This window comes from Oryctolagus cuniculus, chromosome 1 (assembly GCF_964237555.1).
Source record: "Oryctolagus cuniculus chromosome 1, mOryCun1.1, whole genome shotgun sequence".
Taxonomy (NCBI): domain Eukaryota; kingdom Metazoa; phylum Chordata; class Mammalia; order Lagomorpha; family Leporidae; genus Oryctolagus; species Oryctolagus cuniculus.
The window spans coordinates 197,595,212-197,615,495 of record NC_091432.1 but is presented as its reverse complement, the minus strand read 5'-3'; the positions used below and the strand labels follow the sequence as shown (position 1 = coordinate 197,615,495).

At 60.4% G+C, this 20,284-nt stretch overlaps 1 protein-coding gene across 4 annotated transcripts in view; it reads left to right on the top strand.

The window, feature by feature from the left end:
- Nucleotides 1–2,099: 2,099 nt before the first annotated feature.
- Nucleotides 2,100–20,284, top strand: part of CNTFR (ciliary neurotrophic factor receptor) — a 38,649-nt gene continuing 20,464 nt past the window's right edge. The window contains exons 1-2 of one of the 4 annotated variants that reach the window (XM_070053561.1): nucleotides 2,100–2,185; nucleotides 10,216–10,330. The gene's annotated coding sequence lies outside the window, so the exon portion shown is untranslated. Of the gene's footprint in view, nucleotides 2,186–2,517; nucleotides 2,702–10,215; nucleotides 10,331–13,490; nucleotides 13,657–20,284 lie in introns of those variants that run through there. The other 3 variants (XM_051844557.2, XM_070053567.1, XM_051844550.2) reach the window with 3 other exon arrangements.

Genomic DNA, 20,284 nt, shown 5'->3' with positions numbered 1-20,284 from the left:
TGGCGCCGGGCCGGGCAAGCCGGGAGTGGGGCGCCCACTAAAGCCGAAGAGGAGACAGGGCCAGATCCTGCAGGGTTTGAAGCCCAGCGGGAACCGCCCAACTTTGCACCCCAGGCGGTGGGGACACGCGGGAGGGTTCAACACCAAGGCTTGGGAAGCTCCGCGGCGAGAGTGTGGTTCGCGCATGGAGGCGGCAGGAGCGGAACCCCGCGGGTAGTCTGTTGCCCCAGCCCAGATGGAAGGAGAATCGTGGCTGAGTCAGGGGGCGGCGGTGTGAAGAGCACTGCACCCGGGTTTTTGGGTAGCTTGCTGAGGGCTCAGCTGGGAGCGGGAGCCAGAGCTGCGGCCGCAGCCTGTGGAAAAACGCACGTCCCACGCCTTCCGCCAGGTGTCGCTGCGGCCTCGGGGAAGCGCGAGAGGCGGCTGCGTCCCGCGCCAGGAGGCGCTCCCGGCTGACAGACCCCCAGACCCGGCGCGGCGTGCGCCTCCTCCTGCCACACACCGGCCTCCCTCATCCCACCACACACCGCCATATCAGCTTCCTGCACGCTGGGCCCTAGGCGTGGACCCCGCACCCCGCACCCGTTAACTGCGGCACTGCCGACGGCAGCCTCCGCGTCCCCGGGGACGAGGGGACGCTGGTCTCGCGTGGAGCGCCCTTCAACCTGGCAGAAAGAGGCTGAGCCTGGGGCACTGGGGCAATCGGAGCTCAAGTCAGCCTACCGAGACGCCGCCGATCTCGACGCCCGTCCGTCTAGCTTCCTGGCGGGGTGTGAGCGCCGGGTGTGTGTGGGGGGGCCCTAGAGCACCACACCTCGGCCAGGCCTAGCTTCGGCGCGGCGGAGGGGCCATCCCTGACGTCCCCACCCCCAGACTTCGTCGCACCGACTAGCTCTTGCTCCGCGCCCACCACTCTCATCCGGGTCCGCGGCCTGGAGAAAGGACGTCCACTGGGGGTGGCTGCGCGCAGGCCCTCAGGAGGGCACAAAAACAGTCTTTGCGTGCGTCCTTAAGCCCCAGCCGACCCTCTGTGAGCCGCAGCCCAGGCTGACCCTTGCCGGCTATACGGGGGGATTCCGTGGCCACGGAAGTGAAAGTGAAAAGCCCCGGCCGTGGCGGGAAGGAGGTTTTTCCTCTGCAGTGGGAGTCCCCGAGGCATTTGTTGGGAAAGGGCCCGGGCGCTCTAGGCAGCCTAGTGGGGAACGGGGTGAGGAAACTGAGAGCCACGGCCCTCCCCTCCCCTCGCCTTCAGTCCTAGAGCGATTCCCCGGAGGGCCAAGGCCCAGGGATTATGGGTCAAAGGTCAGGTGGAAAATCCGCGGGGTGTGTGTGTTGGGGGGAGCGTCCTCTGGTTCTGCGCCCCTGGCGTGGCCCCTCTTCGTCGCGCTCTTGCATGGTCGCAGACGTGGATCGGGGTGTCTAACCTTAGTCTCCCGGGTTGCAGCCAGCCAGAGAGCCGGGGTAGGGGGTGGGGGCCGAGTGCAGTGAGCATGCCGGCCTCTCGGAGGCCCGGGCCGCCGGAGGAAGGACAGAGGGCTGAAGCTCCAGCGCCGAGCGCTCCGGAGCTAACGTCCAGGCAGTGGAGGCTTCGCCCCAGGCCGCGGGTCCCCAGGGGTTGAGACCGGAGACCGTAGCGGCCGCGGTGTCACCACAGACATGGTGACATGCTCCCAGCCTGGTCCATCCCCGACCGTGGAAGCGCAGAGTCCCCTTCCCCCCCCACCCCGCGCCGGGGGTTTGTCTGTGACTGCAAAGGGGGGGGTGTCGTTGCTGGGGGCAGTAGGGATAGGGGCGGAGCCCGCTGGCGTCTTCAACCCCAAGTGGGGGCTGGGGGGGGGCTCTGGCTCGCGCTCCTTTCCCGGGGATGCCAGAGTGAGGACCCCGAGAGTTGGCCCCGGGCGTGTCAGGGTGTCGGTGTAAGACCGCGAGGGCCTGAACGTGCGGGAGTGTGCGCAAGCAGAGACCTGGCCAAGGCGGAGTGAGGGAGTGTGAAGGAGAGATCCCGGGGGGGTGGGTGCGCGCCCAGCCGCCCTACGGGAGGGGGCGGTGTGGGTGTGGATGTGTGTGTGCGCGCGCGTCTGTGAGACCCACGGCCGGGGCTGCGCGTGAAGCACGGGGGCCACAGCCGTCTGGAGGGCGCGCTCGAGAAAGGGCGAACGCGCGGTGGCCACGCGTGCCAGAGCGGGCGAGTGTGCCAGCGGCGGGGGGGAGAGCGCGTGCCTGTGCGGGGCGAGTGTGACTGGGGGGACTCAAGGCCTGCGCAGGGCAAGCGTGCCCCCGAGAGCGGGTCGCGCGTGCCAGGCTCGGGGGCGTGCCAAGGCGGGGGAGCGCGGGGGCCGGGGCGGGGAGGGGGTCGTGGCGCGCGGCCGCGGAGGCGCGGGGAGACAAGGCAAGAGGGGGAGGGGAGCGAGGGCGCGCGCGGCCGAGCGGGCGCCCGCGGTCACATGGGCGAGGGAAGGAGGGAGGGAGCGCGCGAGGGAGGGAGGAGGATGGGGGGGTTAAAGCCGCCGAGCGCCGAGGAGCCGGTGCAGAGCGGGCGGCGGCGGCGGCGGCAGCGGAGGCGGCGGCTCCAGCCGGCGCGGCGCGGCGCGGGGCTCGGCAGTGGGATCCGGCAGCGGTGCGAGCTCCGCGCTCCCTGCCTCGCTCCCTGCCAGGGGCGGTCGAAGGGCGCGGCGCGGAGCCCCGGTGGCCCGAGGGCGCGGTGAGTACCCCGCGGCGGAGCGCGCGCGGCCGGACCCTCGCTCGAACCCTGGCAGACCGACAAGACCCACGGCCCTCGTGCGCGCGGAGAGTGAAGGGACACGCGTGGGCCTGCGGCTGGGGGAGACAGGAAAGTTCACGAGAAACTTTGCCAGTAAACTCGGGGGCAGGGACGCAGGAGAAGCGACCCCCCCACGTCCGGGCGCGCTAGGGGTTGGGCGTGGTGGTGGTGGTGGTGCTAGTGGTGGTGGGGCCGGACAATCGGCTGGAGGGAGGTGGCCGGGCGGCTTGTCCTAGTGTCCCTGTTCTCCTCACCCCTCAGCCGCACAGCGCAGGGTCTGGGAAAATTCTTGGGCTTGGGGCGGGGAGGGGGGTGGGTGGGTCGCAGCAGCCCCCAGGCGCCCAAAGGTGGCTTCTTACTCGAGCAGAAATCTGGACTTCAAAGCGCTCCAGGGTGTGAACGGACGGTTGCGCGTCTGCCAGTGCATGTGTGTCCATGTGAATCTGCCTCTGTGTGTGTGTGTGTGTGTCGGCGTGAGCCTGCCTGGGGTTTTCTCGTGGGTCCTCTTGGATGTATCTCTATGCAGTGGGTCTCCTCCAGTGTGTCTCTTTGTAAGTCCTGGTTTGTGTAAGTCCGCGAGTGGTGTATCCCCAAGTGTCTCTTTGTGAATGTGCCCGTGGGTGTCTCCCCTAGTGCGGCTCTGTGCGCGCCCAGCCGGCCTGGGTGTCCCTGTGCGGCTCGGAGTAGTGTGTCTCCCCGTGCGTGGGGGCTGGGCCGCGGGGGAGGTCACCAGACGGACAGTTCTCCTGCTCGGCTCCGCTCTGCTCTGCTCTCCTCTGCCGAGCCTCTCTCCTCCAGCGTCTTGCTCGCTTGCTCGCTCCCTCGGCCCCCTCCCCCCTCAGTAGCTTCAGGCGGGCAGGACTATTTCACGCCTTGTTGAAAATTCAGGATTTTCTTTCTCTTTCTGTCTAGCCCGTCTCTTTGAGAAGCGTCTGTGTGTGTCTGTGCGGCTGGCAGCTTGTCTGCAACACTGTGTGTGTGCATGCCACTGTAGGAGTGTGTCTGTAACACCAGTTGTTTTGCCTCTAATATTGATATACTTGTGGCTGTGTCACTTAGGTGACACTGAGGTGGCAAGCATCTGAAGTGCTAGGTGTGTCTGTGCATTTGTAATAGCTGTGTGTCCCGGGGGGCCTGAAGTACTGGACGTATTCTTGTGTGTCTAACTCTGGGCATGATGATGTGCCATTGGGTGGTGGGGGTGGGGTTGGAACCACTGGCTATGTAGGACCAGCCAGGATTCGGGGAGTGGAGGATCTGTGTGTCCCGAACTGTGTCTTTCTGTGTGTCCACTGTCACAACCCACACAAATCCCCTCAGCTGGCTTCTGGGGCACCTGATCAGGCTTGGGTGGACGGAGCCGAGGTTCTCGCTGTGTGAGACCTGATGCTCCCCAGCGGAGCCCCCGAGCCCGTGCAAGAATGGAAGCTGAAAGTTCACTCTGCAGAGTTCCCGGGGCTCTGGAATTCATACTCAGATTCACACTGGGAAACTTGCACTCATTCCAGGGGTGTGGGGTTTCCACTCATAAGGGCTCATATTCACTCTTACATTCCGGGGTTCAAATCCAGATATACACCCCAGCTCTGGGAGGACACACGCACATTTCTGTCCCGCTAGCTCGTGGATTTACACTGAGAGCTGGCGTCCATCCTCCGAATCTCAGTGTGGTCTGGCACCCGTGCCTCGGTCACACTAAGACTGCAGTGACACAGACTCACGTTCTGGGTCCAGTCCTCAGCCACACTCAGACTGACAGGGAGACCTGGGGCTCCCACTGAACTCAAGGACTCACACAGGGGACTCACACTCACGCTCAGAGTTATGCGTCCATGCTGGGGCTCACTCAGATTCATTTTAGGATCGTGGGGTCCACACTTAGACTCCTGTGGGGACGCCTAGGGTCAGGTCACACTTAGCATCCCTTAAACTCTCGTGAACCGGAGTGCAGTTCACACACACTCAGCTTCCCATTTGGATCTCGGAACTCACACTCAGGCTTGCACGAGGGCTCTCAGATTCCCACTTTCATCCCGAGATCACTCCAAGTGTTCACACTCAGGCGTACATGGAGTACACAGTCAGGACCCCCATGAACACACTCCCTTTTGCTCACACCCAGAATGCCCCGGAGCCCAGGCTTGCACGGGAGCTCTGCTGCTTGCACGGACTTGTGGGGAATCCTGGTTCTCACACTTCAGTCCTGGAGCTCAGGTTCAGACCCACCGAGTCTTGCAGGCAGATGTTCCCAGGCACTTGGGGTCACATGCAGACTGATGTTAAATCTGGTTTATCACCGAAGCTAAACTTACATCCATCCTGGGGCTCGCACTCAGACCACACTCAGGACAACTGGGGTGAGGAACAGAGACCTGTCTTCTTCAAGGGTGGAGGGGGTGTGCATCACACATCTGGTCACACCCTCTCCTGGGTTGTGCAGGGATGCACAGGTCGGGGTCTGGGGGGAGGTAGGGATCCAGTGACCCAGTCAGCCTCCCTGTTTTGCCTTACGAGAGGAGGCTAGGCTCCTAGCAGGAGAGCTGAGTGGGTTGTTGGCGACATGAACCCTGGACAGCCCACCTGTGGCAGGGAGGGCCAGGTGTGGGGAAATACGACTCACGGCGCCCCAGGACGTCTCCCGCGCCCCATCCCAGGATGGGAAGGATACAAAGATTGACCTGATGAGGAAGTAGACCTCTGGCTGCCGTGGTCATTCCAGAATGTTGAATCTGGAATTCTGAGAGAGATGGAAGCCCCAAATCTGCAGTGAGAAGATAGCTGGCGGCAGAAGGCTGGACTGGAACCACCCTCTCTTCAGTACCTTCTCTGGACTGGAGAGGGCCAGGGGCTCTGTTATGTTCTAGCTCACAGGGTTTCCCAGAATGCCCCACGAGCCCTTATCCTGTTTTCAAGGTGCACCCAGAAAGGCAAAAGCCCTGGGGGACCTGGCTTGCAGCCAGCCCTGGGATTCCACCTGCCTGGGGGACAGAGGTGGACTTTACATGCCTTCCTGCCAGGGAGACCAGCGGGTGAGGCTGCATGAGGTACATTATCTCCCCACGGGAGCCTACACTGTAGGGTCCTGGCGCTGCAGCGCCCCCTACAGATGCCTGGGCTGTAACTGCTTCAGGCCCTGAAGGAGACACGGGCTCTGCAGCCCCCCTATGGGGGTAGGGAGCTTGGAAGCAAGGCGCCCTGCTCTCTGCCCCCCCATGGCGAGTTGAAGTGTAAATGAATCGGAAACATATGGAGTGGATTTTCTTTGAAATGCAGATGGGTTGGGGGGGACCATGTGTGCCTGGTTTGGGGGGGGGGGGTCCTGGAGAGCAAGGAGGCTGAGAGGAGAGAGCTGACCCCTCCTCCAGACCCGCCGTGGGGTGTGGGAGTGGGGAAGACCTCAGCTGTGTAAACTCCTGTGGCCCTGGATGACCACACCCACACGGGCTCCCAGCTTCCTTTGGGGAGAGCCGAGGAGGTAAGTGGTCCCTGTGGGTGGGGAGTGCTGAGGTCATCGTCCTCCTTTACCTCTGCAGAGGGCAGAGAGAGACCCTGGAGCACAGAGCCGTACTGGGCTGGGGTTTACCAAGCCCTGAGCTGTAGGCAAGAGGCATGCAAGAAGCTAGAGAGAGACTAGGGAGAGTCTAGGGAAGCTAGAGAGAAGCTAGGGAGAGAGAGAGACCTTGCTGCTCCCAGAAGCTGGGGCCCGAGCTGCAGCAGGAGGTACTGAGGTGGTGACTTGCGGTCAGTGCCAGGGCCTGTATGGGGCTTGGGGATGGACCAGAGAGTCCTCAGTCCTGTGACAGGACAGATACTCCCAGGCCCCGGGGCCGTCACTATCCTCCAGCATGCTCTGCCTTTGCTGTCCCTGCACAACAGTCAGCAGTGTTGCAGAGGACTTTCCTCCAAGCCCTGTGGGACCCAGGGCCTGGGTCTGCCTCCCGCATCACTGTGCCCCTGCCTCTGGCACAGGGCCCATATGCAGCAAGAGGGGAGTACGGAGTGAACCGTATCTCTTTCTCAGCCATCACACCGGGTGCTCCCTGTGGGCATGCCCTTGTCCCTGGCTTCCTGCACAGTGCCTGGCAGAGTAGGTAGTCAGGAAATGCTGAGGAATGCACGCAGGAAGAGCAAACCCTCTGGGGTCTGTGGCTTGAGACCTGCCAGCCAGCCCCTGTTGTGCACCCCTCTTTGGCTCAAAGGGACCTTGAGTGGTAATGCAGGCTAGACTCTAGGAAGTACTTCCCTTCACTGAGGAAGGAGTATGGAGGATAAATGTCTTCTACCTTGGAACGGTCTAGATGAGAGGACCCTGGGGCAGGGCTGTCATCTTGATTCTCTGACAGGTCAGCGGTCACTGCCATCTCCCAACAACGGGCTTGTTCAGTAGGTAGCAAAGTCCTTTTCTCCCCACATAGTTGCAAGTGTGACCGTGCTGTCTCCAGACCTGGGTTTCCTGGACTCTAGCTGAGGGAATGAACTCTGTCTCTGAGCCTTCAGGTCTGGGCTCGGAGGCTCTGTAGCTGCTGTGGTTATTAATGTCTGGCTGAGAACCTGGGGTTCAGATCCTAAGAATACCCTGTCCTGCCCAGGAGCTGCGGGTGTGAGCAGTTGTAGCAGTGGCTACATCCTGGTGGATCAGAGACAGAGGGAGAGACTCACACACTCATTAAGAGCCAGAAAAGTCTTGGGAGAGTGTGTGAGTGTGGGGAAACTGAGGCAGTGTGGGTAGGAGAGGAGACAGAGCCTTTGGCTGCTAAATCCGGTAGCTCTGTCGACACTGCAGAGTTCCCTTCTTCAGTCTGGAGAGATGTCCGATATCAGACATAAAAGTCAAGCGGTCAATAGGAGCCATTTCAGCCCAGCCCCAGGATGCTCCAAATAAGTGTGTGGCAAAGGAGACAAAATCCTCTTGCCCACGTCCCCTTTTCTGAGCCACTGGCCCGTCGCTGCCTCCTTACAGCCCTTCCTTGCGGCCAGAACCCCAGTGAGGATCTTCAGCCCCACCCCCCTTTTTGTAGGCCCCCACCCCACTTCTGACTCTCAGGTCTTTCCCCAGAGGAAGGGACCTGCACGGTGGTCCCAAAAAGGCACGAGAAGCCCAGAGTCAGAGGGCAGATGCCGTGTGACCTTGGCCCACCAGCTGACCTTTCTGGGCCCCTCCGTGAAATCGTGGGACGGTATGGGGGGGGGGGGCTGGGCCCTGGCCCAGGCCTGGAGAAAAGGCGGTTTTGGCACCCATCCAGGCCCCTGACGTCAATGACTCTCCAAATAATGGAATCAATATTGGGGGTGGGGGGCAAGCGTGAACCAGGCCCCAGCGATTAGAAACAGATCAGCACAAACCCGCAGCTGATTCTGATAGAGCTGCCTTGAAGCTCCAGGGTGGGAGGCCTGGAAGGAGGTGGACCTGGGGGGTGGCCTCAGGAATGAAAAGGCGGAGCTATCAAGTGTCCAGCTTGAGGGTATAGAAGTAGGCAGGGCCTCAGGCTGCCGGGGTTGGAGTGATGAGGAGGGGGCCTGTGCCCTGGTCCCTTCCTCCTCTGAGCCTGCAGGGTTCCAAGGCCAGGCGACATTTATGCATGGAGATTTCTTTCAAGCCAGTGAATGATGAAGAGTGAGCAAGGGATCTTCATCTCCCTGCATCCAGACTTAGGTCCCTGGGCCACGACAGGAGTCACAGGTTATAGGCAGTTATGGGGAGAGAGCTCTGAGTGAGACCTAAGCGAGATGATCTTTGCTTGGAGCGCCAAGGGCATTAATCCAAACTGGAGAGACAGGTGTCCTTCCTCAGCCCGGGAGCTTGGCCTCCGCCATCAGCTCACATTCTCTCAACCTCCTAGAAGCCAGCAGGTGAGAGTGGAGGGGGCTAGCCTGGCGGCAGCTGACAAAAAACAGGAAGAAGCACGGGGTTGGGGGGAGCGGCTGTAATTACGGGGCATTTATTATTAATCAGATGAAATTGCTGGAAGCAGCTGGTGTAATGTGCGTAGTGATACAGACTCTGCACGCTTCCCCAACACGCATGCACACACACACACACACACACACACGCCACACACAGCCCAAGCCTTGCTCGCTTTCACAGTTTTCTTGCCAAGGTCAGATGGGACTACATGTGTCTCTGTGTCTGTGCTTATCAGCATGGATCTATCTGTTCTTTTAGCTCAGCTGGTTCCCCTCCTCTGCCTTTTTGGTCTCCTTTGCTGACTATCTCTAGCATTCTTTGGCTCGCTGTGTGTCTCCCCGTCTCTGACTCTCCCTCTGTCTCCCTCTCTTTGGGCCTGCCTCCATGTGTCTGTGTCTGTCGCTGTGAGCCAGCTTGTTTCTAGCAGTTTGTTTCAGTTTCTGGATGACACCACCTGGGCGGCGGTGTCTCTGCATCTCCGGGCAGGACTGGGGCTGTGGAGTCCCTCTCTCACGCATATACATTTAGGCACCTACTCTGTAGTACGTTTGCCTGGTGCACTTGGGGCCTGTTTTGGGGAGGGCAGTTGGTTCCGAGGATCTCCTGGAGTCTTGCAGAAGGTGAGGCGTCTGTTGAGTGGGTGGCATCTGTAGAAGCAGCAGTGGTTTTCAAGATACCCCTGAGTTCGGCGCCAGCTCCCTTGCTAACTACAAACTGTGTAACCTTGGGCAAGCTGGCGTTCTCTCTGAGCCTCAGTTTCCTCCTCTGTAAAACCGATGACAACCGGATTACCTCCAAAGGTTGTTCGCATGATTCCATACCAATTGTAAGGTGAATGAGAGCTACTCAAGGACTCACTGTTGCTGTTACTACTGGTGGGAAAGGCACTGCGCAGGTGGATGAGAGTTAGGGTTCTGCAGAGGCAAATTGGTGTAGCAGAAGAGTTTTGGAGCTAGATACAGACTCAACTTTAGGCTCTGAACCTGATCGGCTCTGAGGTCTTCGGCAAGTTACTTAGCCTCCTTGAATCTTGGTTTTCTCAACTGTCAAATGGGAAGAATAATAGACCCTGCTTCGTGGAGAAGTCATGAGGATTAAATGAAATCATGCGTATGAAGTGCCTAACACATTTTCTGGCACCTAACTGATGCTCAATAAATCATAGTGGTGATATAAGGGAGAGGATGTTATGATGGGGGATGTTTATGTCGTGTTTGTGACCCTGTCTCTGCCTGAGTGTGTGTGTGCAGAATGTGTGTGCTGTGGGGGCCTGCAAATTAGTGGTGTGAAGATTTGGAGTTGTCCGTGGGTGGTGTCAGGGCCCTGGCTTCTGGCCTCCTTTGTTCCTGTGGTTCAACACTTGCAAAGTTAGCAAGGGACACTGGAGAGGTCTGTACCAGCCCCAGCTTTTCCTCTTGCAGACATCTCCCTGCTGCCTGCCTCGGGCTCCCCTTCTCACAGTGGGGTTGTGAGTATGAAACGAGCTCTGAGTTGGACTGAGGACCATGGCTCTTCTGTGACCTCTGACTTGTGCCCTTTGCCCTTCTAGAATCCAGCTTTGTCGCATCATCCCGCCCCCTTGGTTTTGGAAGTCCCAGGAAGAGTTTGGTCTGGAGGAGGAGGAGGAGGGCATTGATGCACTTGGTGCAGCCAGTGGTGAAGAGGTAGGTACGGGGAGCCCAGCAGGGCAGCGCAGCCCCAGGGCATCAGGAGCTACACTGGGGTGGCAGGGGTGGGGGGTGTGAGTGTGGGAGGACCTGAGAGCCCTTCCTTCTGTTAAAAAAAATTTCCTTTTTTTTTTTTTTGAAAGGAAAGAGAGAAAGACAAAGACAGAGATTTTCCACTCCCTGGTTCACTCCCCAAATGCCTGCCATAGCTAGGGCTGGGCCAGACCAAAGCCAGGAGCCAAGAATTTAATCTGGGTCCCCCATGTGGGTGGCAGGGATCCAAGTACTTGAGCCATCCACTGCTGTCTCCCGGGATGCGCATTAGCAGGAAGCCGGAGCGGAAGTGGAGTAGCTGGGACTTGAACCAGGCACTCCAGTCTGGGTCGTGGGCATCCTAAATGGCAACTGAACTGCTGCTCCAAACACCTGCCCCGAGATCCCTTTCTTCTGCTCACCTGTTGTTTGTCTGGAAGTTCTGGTGTCGGCCTAGCTGGGACTTTTTCTGTCCCCATGACGGGCCCAGAGAAGGGAAGAGACTCACCCATGGTCACACAGGCAAGGGCAAAACTGAGACAGGAAACTGGGCTGTACACCGAGGAGGGCTGAATCCCAGATGTTAGAGTGTGTTTGCATTGTAGTGTCCTCAGGTTCCCTCTCTGTCCCCAAAACCTCTCTCTGGCTCGATTGGGGGAGCAGCTGGGCTTGGAGGAGATGGGATGGGGGGTCAGAAGGTCCAGAATCTTCTGGGGCCAGCTGTGGGGCTGAGCCTGACTCTCCCTGCCTCTCATTCAGGCCAGGCAAGGCCCCTGGATTGGCAGCCCGGGGGTGGGGGCGTCCAAGGAATCGAGGCACTGGAGCGGAACGGAAGGGCCTATTGTCCAAAACCCGCCGGAGGCCCACAAAGGCCGGCTGGCTTTTCATCTCCACTCCCAAACAGACTGGCCATTTTCCCGGCCGAGGTTTTTTTTGGGGGAGTGGGGGCACTGACTGGGGTGTTGCTGAGAGTGGAGTAGGGTACCCCTGGCTAGCACATGGCCATAAAAAGGGCTTAAGATGGCGTTGAGGCCCAGGAGGGGAGAGAGGAAAGGGTGGCGTGGAGAGTTGAGCTTTCCACCTCACTATTCCCAGAGGCTCCAAGGCCATGCGGTGGGCTATCTGGTGGAAGTGCAGGCTAGCGTTGGCTTAGGGGATGGACTTACAGAATAATACATCATATGTATGAGTGGGACACCTGGGAGAAGTCTCATGGCTTACTGGGAAAGTGGGCTGCTGAGCCACGAGGCCATGTAATCCTCCCCTTAATTGGGAACACTTCAGGGAGCTGGGACAGGGCCTGGAGAAGATGGCCAGCGGACATGAGCTCTCTGCAGCAAGAGGGATTGAGACCAGACAGCAGAAAGGACTTCCTGCCAGTGAACAGTAGCTCAGATGCCCTGACCCTGTCCCTGGGGAGACAGGGGAGCTGGAGAACACCCCAGAGGCTCAGGCCGAAGCAGCTTCTGCGGGGGCCGAGGAAGCTCAGGAGGGAGGACTTGGCCGTTCTGTCCACCCTCCCCCGGCAGCACCTCCAGCACCACTTTAAAAACAGCTTTTTAATTTAACAAAGTGGATGAAAAACTGTTTTTGGAAATAAAAGGTACCTGCTGTCTCCCAAGCCAGCGCTCAGTGCTTGCAGAGACGCGCTCTCCGGGTTTCTCCCCGGCTCCTTGCCTCTGTCTCTCAGTCTTTGCTCCTCGGGGCCCCCATCTCCCCCTCTCCCCATCTAAGCCTCCACAGGAGCCTCACCCTCTGTCTTGGGGCTCCTGCATCACCATCTCTGCCTCCTCCCGTCTTCCCTCTCTCGGTCTCTCTCTTCCGGGGCCGACTCTCTCTTCGGATTCGTCTCTGTCTCCCAGCCTGTCTCAGTCTCTGTCTCCCTCCGCCCCCCTCCTTCTCCCCCAACCCCAGCTCTAAATGGGTCTATTTAAAACGCCCGATGCTGCCAAGTCAGAAAAGCGTCTCCTGATAAAGCGCATTAGGCGGAGGGAGGGAGGAGGAGGGCGGAGGGAGCGGCGGGCGGACGGATTGATCCAAGCCTGTAACCCCATTAATCAGGCAGCAAGGATCCCCCTCCCTCCCCCAGCCTCAGCCCCTTGGAGCTAAAAGCCCCTTAAATATTTATCACCCCTCCCCCACGAGGGCGAGGGGCGGGGTGTGTGGCCCTTGGTGTGAGCATCCCCTGCTGCCTAACGCCCCCACCCCGTGTTCGTGTGTGTGCTCCTGTGTAGGTGCGTGGGTGTGCACACCTGACAGGCCCAGGGCCCATCGGGGCAGCTGGGTCACTTGGGCAGCCTCCAGGGACTCTAGCAGTCTGGCCTTGCACATGTCCCTCTTGGAGAGGGGCTTGGCCATGCAGAATGAGGAGACCCCCCCGGGGTTAGCTGGGGGGGTCTTCATCCCTCCTTCCCCAAATGGGGAAAGTGACTGGAGGACTGGGAGGCATTGCACTACCATTCCCAGAGGGCAGGACAGCGAGCTCGGGTCCATTTTCCAGATTCCTCAAAATTCTCAGCACAGGAAGCAGCTTGCAGAATCAGTTGGGGGGCCCCATGCTCCTCCCGTGCAGGGCGGAAACTTGGAAGGCCATCTGAAGTCCCACCTTTAGTCTCAGAGAGCAGATCTGGGACTTGGGGGTGAATTGGAGTCCTCCATATCCTAAAACTGCAGGAAGGTGACCAGGACCTGGGGGGAGGGTCCCGGTACCCCCAGAGAGCAGGGACTGCGGCGAACGGGTCGTCGCCTGCTGATGCCCCCGGGCAGCAGAGGTCAGCCCTGAGATGGGCAGTGGTCTGCCCGGGTTGGCCAGAAGCAACTTCACCTTGGGCGGGGGAGGGAAGCCCCAGCCACCCCTGGGTGTGAGGAGGGGCCCGGGCCCAGAGCCGGGAGGGTCCCTTCCCCTGCCCCTCCCCCAGCATCAAGTGCCACATCTCCTCCTGACTCAGACAATTAGATTCAAAGGATGACCTCACTGCATGCCGTCCCTCACTCGCTCCCTCCGCTCGCTCGCTCGCTCGTTCGCTCGCGGCGCGCTCCTTCCTCCCCTCCTCCCGGCCCACTCGCCGCCTCGCCCGCGGCTCGGCCCGCGTCGCTCCCGGCCGAGCCCGGCCCCTCGCCTGCCCACCGGGACTCTCGGTGGGGTGGGGGCGGGGGCTGCCTCTGTCTCGCGGGCCGGCCGGGGCTGCCCCGGCCCCAGCCCCGAGCCCTGGGGACCCGATGCCCGCGGACGGCCGGGTGGACCCACGGAGCGCCGGAGGCACAGACGGGGCGCCTGCGCGGGGACCCAGGTCAGTGGCCGCAGGGCCGGAGGACTTGTCACCCCCGCCGCCGCCCCGAGGCGCGCCCGCCAGCCCGCCTCGGCGCTTCCCGCTCCTTTCTCGGCCCCCGCCCCCCGCGGCTGCTCGGCGCGCTCCCCCTGCCAAGCTGTCTCTCTCCTCTTCTCTCTCTCTCCCTCCCAGCCCCCCTGCCTCTGCAGCCGGTGGGAGGGACTGGGACTTCCTGAGGTCCCAGGGATGGGGCCGGGGCCCATTGGCTGCAGTCGAACCAGGCCTCTGAAACGGGAGGAGGGGGGCTCTGGCTGTGTCCATCGGCCTGGGGGAGGAGACCACTGCCTGGGTGGGAGGGGGCTACTGAGAAAGAGGCCCCGGGTGTGGGGGTGACATGACGGGGGGGGGGGGGGGGATGAGCTCCTGGTATCTTTCTGTTCTCACATCCTGTGGGCCTCTTGCCTGGCCTCATTTGTCCACACCTTCTAGCTAACTTGAGTCTTGCATTTGGCTCCCACAGCCCACCTTCGCTGGGGCCCTGTCACCTGGTTTCCTTACACCCTGCTGCCTGGTTTCTTTTGTCTCCATGCCTGCTTTCTCTAACTTGCTGTCACCTGGCTTTGTGGGAATGCCCTTGCCTGGTTTCCTTAGGTTTTACTGACTGGTGTTGGCTCCCCAGCAGCCACATCAGGCTCCTCTGGGGAGAAGGGCATCAGGGCCCCAGCTACACCTGGAATGGCAAGTGCTAAGGATGTAGGCAGCACCGGCAGCTGCTCCCAGGTTGCCGCCTGGCCAGCCCAGGCCCGCCCGGATGCCAGCCTCCCACCTGGGACGAGGGGGCGGGGCTCCAGGGCCCAAGGACACTCTGGGACTCTTGTCTTCTGTGCTTCCTTGGGGAGAACTCCCCTCTACCTGCTGTTCTGCTGCCTGCCTGCCTGCTGCTGGGCATCTATCCCCACCTCTCTTTGGGCCTGACGGTGATGACAGGGCTTTGGCAGGGGCTGGGGGAGTGAGGTCAAAGCCCCACCTCTTTCTCCTCCCTTGCTCGTTCACAGCAACTCTCGACATCTGGGTGTCCTACAGACAGCCATGAGCACAGAGAGGTGTCGAAGAGGCCTGGACTCACACAGCAGACGGCTGCTCTGAGAGCGGCTTCCTGTCCTCGTCCCAGAGAAGAGGGGAGGCAGTGAGAGCCTGGGGAATGGGCTGACCTCTGGGGCTTCCTGGCTCCCGCAGCTGCTAGAGCATCTCTCACCCAGGGGCTTCCTCCGCCCCTCCTGTCTGGCCTGGATCTCCCTCCATACCTTAATGCTGTTGAAAGCAGGGTTAGGGGAGGAAGGCGCCGCCTGGGGAATGATCCTCTGATTTTCCACTGTTTAGGGACTGACAAAGTTCCTCTTCTGCTTTTCCTTCCTGCCTGAGGCCACCCTGAGCTCTCTGCCCCTCCCTTTAAGCACAGCGGGGCCACCTGAGGTCTTAGCGTGGTAGGACAGACCTGAGTATGCCTCTGGCTGCCTCTCCCATTGAGGGGTGTGGGGTGTGACAGGCCGAGGGCGGCCAGGGGCTCTGAGTTTCTGGAGGTGTGCAGTGCAGCGACGTTCGCGTCGAAGGTTGACTGTTCTGAGTGTGAGATGGTATCCATATGTGAGACCGTGACTATTTTGTGTTAGGGAGTGTGTGTGTGTGTGTGTGTGTGTCACGGAAACTGTAATGTGTGTGTGTGCACGCACCCCAGTGTGTGCCAGCCTGCGGCTGCGCTGTCCCCATGGGAGACCATGATGCCAGTGTCTGTCAAAGCTGCCTGGGTGTGTATCAGGGCAGGAGGGCTTGGGGGGCTCTGCTGGGTGGCAGTGAGAGCCCAAGTGTGTGCTGCTCCTTGGGGAGAAGTGAGCGCTGGGTCCCATGTGGCCCTGGATTCTCGCACGCGCGCGTGTGTGTGCGTGTGTGAGCGTGCACTCATTCCTGTGTTTACCCATCAGGAACAGATTGCTCTGGCGTCCCCACTGTGAGGAGGGGAGGAAGGGGGAGGAAGATGGCTTGCTTTTGGCCAGCATACCAGAAGGTTCCTTAGCAGTAGTGTGTGCGGTGTGCATGTGTGTTAGGAGGGCAGAGAGAACACAGCACTGTTCCACGAAGACAGTCCAAGCTTCTGTTCCCCGCGCTCAACTCTGGCTCTGTCAGAAAGACCATTTTTCAGTTCTTTTTGTTACAAACCCAGGCCTCACATGCACCACTGCCCGCCCCCCACCGAGTGCACTCTGTGTGTGTGTGTGTGTGTGTGCGCGCACATGCACGCACTTGCATGCATGGGTCTCTGTGTGCCTGCACCATAGCGGTGATGGGGCCAGGGCTGGGGGGTGTGGTAGGAGACGCCAGGGCAAGCAGGCCTTTGTCCTAGCCTCTAATGGAAAGCCATCGGGGCCATCCATCTGTCTCCATGCAGGGCCCTGCCTTGTGGCCTCCTTCCTGCCCCCTCCGTCTACTGTGGGCCTTTCCCTGACCCCCACCCCCTCCCCAGGAAAGGGAAGTCTTATTCAGCACTACTGCCCTGCCTTTCCCCACCCTTCATGAAGCTCCCCGAGCTGTGTAGCCTCCCGCTGCAGCACTGGGTCCCTCCAAAGAGGAGCAGCACCCCTTTCCCCACAGATGTAACCCCGCTGGTGTGGGGGCCTTTCTTGGCTTTAGGGGTCCTTCTGATTCTCCTGGAAGCCAAAGCAGCTTCTGGACTGGGGTTGGGGAGAGAGGGATTTTCAGAGTCTGTGAAGCTGTCCAGAGCCCGTGCATCCAAAGGGAGAATGTGAACTTCTGCCCCTTCCTGCTCTCCATTCAGGAAGCAGGGGGCAGGAGCAGATGAGTTTCCAGGGAGGAATCCCAGGCCTTCCGCGGGTAGAGGGCTGCTTAAGCACGGCTTACACGATGTGCACACGCAAGCCCAGGCCCAGGTCTCCCGGAAGCGCGCAGGCCTCGGGTGAGCTCCACATATGGGTACGGGCTGGTGGGACAGATGCCCATCTTCCCAGGATACCTCCATAAGCTGCAGAGCCAGGCCCATCATGGGAGGGCCCCAGACTCCCCCCAGCAACACGCCTGCACACACGTGCAGCAGGGCACGCATATGCTGATCTCAGGGTCCCTGCGGTGCAAGAGGCTGGGGGTGGGGGTTTTGAGCACTCAGAGTTCAGGCTGCTGCCAAAATCCATCGGAATCTTGTCCCCCCCAGGCCCGCATCTCCGGCTGTGGAGGTCACAACAGCAGGTGCGGATACCCCCCCCCCCCACCTCACTCACATTGGGCCGCCTCCTTTTCCACAGCCTCAGCCAGCGGCTCGGAGCTGGGGGACCGTTCCCACTGCCTCCCCCGGCCTCCCCTCCCACTGGCGCTCATCTTACTTAGGCTGTCCCCTTCCTAGAGGGGGAGGGCCTGTGCTTGGGTGAGGTCTTTTCTCCTGGGCACTGAGACTTGCCTCTGGGGAGGGTGGGGATAGGATAGCCCAGGAGGAGCAAAATCTTGAAGGCTAAACTCAGACACAGCTTCCGAGTATCATGCCACTTGGGGTTGGGAAACCAAGAGCTGAGGGAACCAGCAGGTCTGCGTTTGGGAGGCGGGAGCGGAGAGAAAGAGCCAGAGGAGAGGGAGAGAGAGGGAGAGAGAGAGATAGTAAGGAGAGACACCACAGGGAGTGGGAGCCTGCCCCGGTGGCCAGTCCCAGCCCAGGGGCTAGCCCCTGACCTGGCCCACCCCCTCCTTGGTGGGGGGCCTGCCAGCCCAGCTGCCAGGAGCCAGCTTCCCTCCTCAGCCTGGTCCCCCCAACCCCCAGCCTCTAGACACAGGCCTCTGCCCCAGCCCCCACCACCCACGCTGTCCAGGCTGCCTAGTGGGATCTGGGGGCCTCCCAGCCTCGGCCCTTCCTCTCCCGCCTGGAGCTTCCCGCCAGCCCTGTCTGTCCCAGGCTCTCTGAAGCCAGTGCTGCTCTTCCCTGATCACCAAGTCCTTGTCCCCATCTCTGCCCTGGTTCTGTCTCATTTGCTTTCTCCATCTCCAAGAATATGCGTCTCTCTTCCTTGCTCCAACCCAATGCCTCTGCAGTTCTGAGGCCTCTAGACTTCCCCAGGCATCCGGGTCAGCTCCCACTGTTGTCCTGTGCTCTTGCCTCACTCCCAGGGATGGGCCTTCTCTGGGTGCTGTTGGGTAAGGGACAGGACAGGAAGCCCAGGACAAGGGTGCCTACCCACACCCCTACTCCACAGTGTCAGACTCTGGAGCCTGGAATAGTGGATGCCCCACATCATGAATCTTGCAAACAACCCCATTCCAAGTGATGGAGGAGTCCAGGCCCAAAACCGTGAGGCCTCAATTCCCCACCTGAGGTGGCGTAACCTTGCTTGAGGTCACTGCACCGGGCCTCCACGCTCCCTCCTTGTCAGGCCACACTGAGCCTTCGCAGCCGTCTGCATACTTCAGCAACTTTGGAACTTAGTGTTGCTGATGAGCACTCACACAGTTAACAGCTGAGGCCCAGTCGCTGGTCTGTGACAGTGACTCCCCAGGGTTATCCTGTGTCCCATAAGCTCTGTCTGTGCTTCTGCAAGGATAAGTAGAGACTTTCCAAAAATCACGCTTCCTCCTCCGGGTTCCTCCCTAGCTGGGCAACTGGGACATTGGTACGGAAGAGGGGTCTTGGGTCCTGGGTTCCAAAACTAGGTGACTGAGGTCCCTGGTGTGAAGCCTGTCATTGTGTCTGCCCGTGTGACTGACAGGGACTGTTGGCCTCCAAGGATGTATGCCAGTGGGCTGGTGTCGGTCTCTGTGACTGTTACTGAGTCTGCCAACAGCCCTGTGTCACTATGTTGATGTTGCCATCAGTGTTACTCTTTGTGACCGTCAGTCTCATTGCATCTTTGACGCTGAGGTCGCTGTCACTGTGACTGTCAGTGTCAACAGGTGTCACTGCCCCGACTGTTGATGTCATTCATTGTCTGTCACTGCCATCCACTACACCGTTGTCTGTGGTGACTGTCAAGATCCCTCTGTGTCATTTTCACTGGGGGCTGTTTTCTCCGTGTAGTGGTGTCTGTGTCACACTGGGATTTGTGTGGCTGTGTCCCACGTGTATGTAACAGTGACACTGGGGTTTCATGTCAGGAGAGGTGCTAGGCCCTGGTGCTGATGGGGCTCAGGAGCTGGTGGGCACAGGGCTCCTTTCTTGCTTGTGGGGTCCCCCCGTTCCCTTCTCTCTCTGGGGCTGACCTCTTTAAGAAGCCTGCAGGAAGCCTGGGCCCGTTTGCATAGCCCTCATCTGGGGTTCTTTGCCAATTATCTTCCAGATCTATCCCAGAGCCATGGGGTGTGGACTTGGAAAATTCCTGGGAAAGATGCTCTTTGCCCTGGGATGGGATGCCTGAGCTGAACCAGGGCCGGCAGAGTGAGGGGAGTGGGCCCAGCTGGAACTCTGAAGCACAGGAGCAGTGGAACTGGCCTGGGGATTTCTGGATCTGCAGAGGCACAGGCAGGGGTGGGGTGCCAGTCCATCCTTGTCTCCCAGGAGCTGGGATCCTAGGTGGCAGCAAGAATCCTCCAGTCCCGGGCAGGCCCAGCTCCTGTCTCTGCAGCGGTCAGTGCTGCTGCCCCGCCTGCCGTCCTCTCTCTTGCCGGTGCAGCTGGGTGATCATGGAGAGACTGCCAGAGTCTCTGTCATTCTCCCTGCATCTGTCTCTTCCCCTGCCCTTGGTGTCTCCCCACCTCCTATGAGCCCCATTTTCTCCCTTGTCCCTCTGGGTCTCCCCTCAGGGCTCTCCCTCTCTCCCCGTGTTTCCATCCCCCCTCCCCTGTCTTTCCGTTTTTCCGGGTGCCCCCCACCCTGCAGCGTCTGTCTTGCCACCCCACCCCCACTCTGCAGCACTCGCAAGCGCTCGGCTGCGCCCGTCTCCCGTGGCTGCAGCCCCGTTGGCCCAGGGCCCGGCCCTTACAGTAACTCATCGGGCTGATGGAGGCGACTTTGATGAAGAAGCCACCCCTCCCCCTGCGGGGGCCTGAGAGAGAGAGAGAGAGAGAGAGAGAGAGAGTATACACATGCGAGCAACCCTGTATTTGTGTGTGTGTGTGTGTACACACGAGTGACCCTGTGTGTATGTGTGTGTGGGGGGGGTATAAGTGCCTGTCTGTCTCCTCTGCCCCACCTGACTGAGACCAGGAAGGAGCAGGGGGCCATCCTGTTCTCCCCTTGACAGTCCATCTGTGATCTAGCCTCCTTCCACTCTGCCTGTGCCATGCCCGGTTCCTGCTCCCATGTGGTGGGCAGTGGACCTGGCATGGAGGCCGAGAATCTTCCTGGCTGAGAGGAGAAAGGCCAGGACAGATGGCGCAGATGGTAGGGAGGGTCTGAGGGCCCCTGGCAGGGCTGGGGTGGGGAACCAGGTGGGCCTCTGGCTTCTGTCTCTCTCTGATTTTCTGAACTCAGCACCAGCTCGGAATTCGGACAGTCCTGCGTTCATTTCCTGGCTTGCTGGCTGTGTGACTTTGGCCATTATCTCAGCCTCCTAGGCCCGAGGAGTAGCTGAAGACGGGGGAGTGGCCGAGGCTCAGAAGGAGCCAGGCCAAGTAGTAGCTCCAGCCCCAGGAGCCACTGATGTGGGAAGGGTGGCCGAGGCCA